At 52.2% G+C, this 3335-nt stretch overlaps 1 protein-coding gene across 1 annotated transcript in view; it reads right to left on the reverse strand.

Moving 5' to 3' along the window:
* The window catches only part of TRPM8 (transient receptor potential cation channel subfamily M member 8), a 119640-nt gene that overhangs the window by 60400 nt on the left and 55905 nt on the right, over positions 1-3335 (reverse strand). The window lies entirely within an intron of this gene.

Consider the following 3335-nt stretch of genomic DNA (forward strand, 5'->3'; position numbering starts at 1 on the left):
GCAGGAATGGTAGCCCCTCGTGTGGGCATAAGGCCTGCCAGGTTTCAGGCAGAGTGGTGCAGGGGTTTCAGTGAAAGTGCACCTCGAGGTTTTGAAAGAAAATAAAACAAGCAAATAGGAGCAGAGTGAGGAGGGTGGCACTCACTCCATCTGCACGTGGAGCCTGGGGAACCCCAGCACCAGGAGGTTCACCTTGATGAACCCCAGCTGCTCCAACAAACCTGGATCCAAGGAGGTGCGGTGAGATGTCACAACATCCCCAGCAATGCTGAACACCCTCTCACTTTGAACACTGGTGGGTGGACAGGACAGGTGTTTTCGGGCAACCATGGCCACATCCTGTCACACCTGGCTGTTGGTTGCCCAATAGGCCAAAGGGTCACAGTGCAGTGGCTCCACGTCCTTGGCAAGATAGATAGCCACTGAGGCCTCTGCACTACCTGCCTGATAGTGGGATCTGGTGCCTCTGGACTCCAACATTGAAGCCATGCCCTTGGCCCACATTGGCAGTGGCTGGGGTGGAGGAGATTGGCTCGTGGTTGGAGTGCTGGCACAGGAAAGTGGATCCCTCTCTTCCACATCCCCCCGCCTCTGCTCTTCTGTCTCCCTGACTCTGTTCACCAGCACCTCCACCCAGTGATCAAGGTTTTTGCTGCTCCAGACACTCCCCTTCACCCTCGGGTCACACATGCCCACCAGCATATGGACTGTACTGGACCACAATGAATCCAGCCATTTTTTGATGCCTTCCTTCAGCTGCTTCACAAGTGACTGCACCTCTGGTGAAAGCAGCTTGCCCCAGCCAGGAACACTGATCCCCTAGAACTTGTCCATTTTATTCTCAAGCTCCTTCACTACAGGGATCACCTGGCTAAGGAGGGCATCACCAGTGCTGAGGCTCTCAGTGGCTTTGAGGAACGGCTTGAGGACCACCAAGATCTGGGAAATCGTATCCCACTCCATTTTGTTAAGGGGGCCGCTGATCCCAATCTCCTCAGGCAAGGCCATCTCATGGATGACCTTCTGTTGCTCCACCAGCCTTTCCAGCATCAGGTATGTGGAGTTTTACCAAGTCTCCACATCCTGCATGATTTTGTGCTGTGGGATTTTGTGCTCTGCCTGTTTGTCCTGCAGCATCTTGGCCTCCTTGATTCTCCGGTGAAAATAGCCCACCACCTTCCTGCATTTCAAAATGATCTGGCTGGTGATGATGGCACCATCACCAGGAGCCCTGTCCCTCTCCAAGGTGTTCCTGACTACGAGGTGGAACTTGTGTGCCACACGCACTGCCTTGACCATATTGGCCCCATTGTCAGTGACCACGAACCTGCAGGTGAGCTCGCCCTGCCCAACAAGCCACCCTTGAACCATGTGGTTCATGGCCACCATTATCTCCCTTGCCATGTGAAACTCATCCAGCATCTCCACTTGAAGGAGAGCCCACCAATGCCCTGACTGATCGCATCAGTGCACACCTGAGAGGGAGAGGTAGGCATGATCTCCACACCAGCCTCTTCAGATGTCCGAGGGGAAGTGCAAGGCTACCTGCACCAAGTACTCCCTGCATGCCTCATACAGGGAGGGCACCACCGTCCTGCTAAAGGTGGTGTATGTGGACACTTGGCAGGATGGACCTACGAGCGCTATGAGCTGCCTGAACCCTGGACACTCAACAAAGGAGAAGGGCTGGCTATCCAGAGCAAGCATCTCCCCAATGCTCTGGGTGAACTCGCTCGCCTTTGTAACACGCCCCGCTTTGTCTCCGCCTTTTCCCCAGTGGTCCAGTATGGCCTGGCTCTGCTTCTTGGGGACAGGAGCTTTAGAGTGAGAGGGGGACTTCCTTTTGGGTATGCTCCCACTGGTGCCAGACTAAGGAGGAACAAGGGCAAGAGGCTGCTGCCTCCTGAGTTGCAGCAGCATCGTCATGGTGGCGAAGTGTTTCACTTCCTTGCCCCGGCTGTTCTGCCTTCAACAGTGCTGGCAGTTAGCATACCTGGGATCATTTGCCACCTCAAAATGATCCCACACTACACTACCCACCCACTTCTGGGTTGAGGGTGGAGATCCTGTCTTATCCCCCTCCTCACCGGGAAGAGGCACAACAACAGAAGGAGCTAAGCCACCTGCCCCCACAACCTCCTCATAGGTGCTGCTTTCCGGAGAAGGAGACCTGGGTCTAGGGGAACTTTGAGGGGTGTGGAGCACAAACTCAGATTCCCCTTCCTTCCCCAGAATTTTCTTCGCTATGACCCTTAGCTCCTCTGCTTCCAGATCCAGATCCTCTTCTGGCACTGGAAGGCTTATGCTGCAAACTGAAATTGGGGTAAAGAATGTCATGCTGCTGCTGGTAGGTTGTGTTAGTGGTGGTGATGCAGGTGCAGGCACTGCTACCACTTCCTTGCTCCCACTAGCAGCAGAAGACTCATCTCTGCCAGGAAAGAGGGTGCATCTATGTTTGGGATGGGGGGAACTTGCAGCTCTCCCTCTGCCCCCTCTCCCTCCCCTGCCAGAAGACTGACACTTGCCTTTCCAGCATGTTTCATAATGTTTGGTGTGCTGCAAAGTGTATGCGTGTGTGTGTGTATAATGTATGTTGTGCTTTCCTGCACAGTGATGACACACTGTCAGGGAAAACACAGATTTCTTTTTGTGGAGGGAAAAAAATCAAAACAGACTAACAAGAACAAATATGAGGATTCTGGGGGAAGAATAAGTTGGAAGGAATGGATAGGGATAACAACAGGGATTGTAGACTGGAGCAGTGGAGGGTGTCCTGACTTACGTTGACATATACAATTTGCTAGCTGCGAGTTGAACAGCCCCGTGTTACATATTTAAACCTGGAACAGATCCTTGGTTCCTTGTTCCATCCTTTCTGCACTGTTCCCTAGTGAATATACAGTTCATATAACCAACCTCATGCCACTCTTTCTTGGCCATTTCAGTATAAATCATGGCTGCTTACAGACATAACCCTCCCTCCTTCCCCACAAAAAGTGCTTCACTTTAAACTTGGGGCTCCCCCACACTACTGAGCATAGCACGTGCCCAGAAGAGGCATCATGTTAGTTGGACCCAGCTTGTACAACATCTATATAAATCAGGTGCTTCAGTGGGGCTTTTGGTGCTTTTACCTAATAGCTGATTGAATCAGAAAAGTGCCAAAAAAGCCCTGCTGAAGTGCCTGAACTCTACAGATGCTGCAGAGCTGAGTCGAACTAATGCACTGCTTCATCGTGTAAAACATGGTTGTTGTGTGGTTTTTTGGTTTGTTTGTTTGGTTTGGGTTTTGGGGTTTGTTTGTTTGTTTGGTTGGGGCGGGGGGGGGGGGGGGG

The sequence above is a fragment of the Alligator sinensis genome, unplaced genomic scaffold, assembly GCF_000455745.1.
Source record: "Alligator sinensis unplaced genomic scaffold, ASM45574v1 scaffold985_1, whole genome shotgun sequence".
NCBI lineage: Eukaryota > Metazoa > Chordata > Crocodylia > Alligatoridae > Alligator > Alligator sinensis.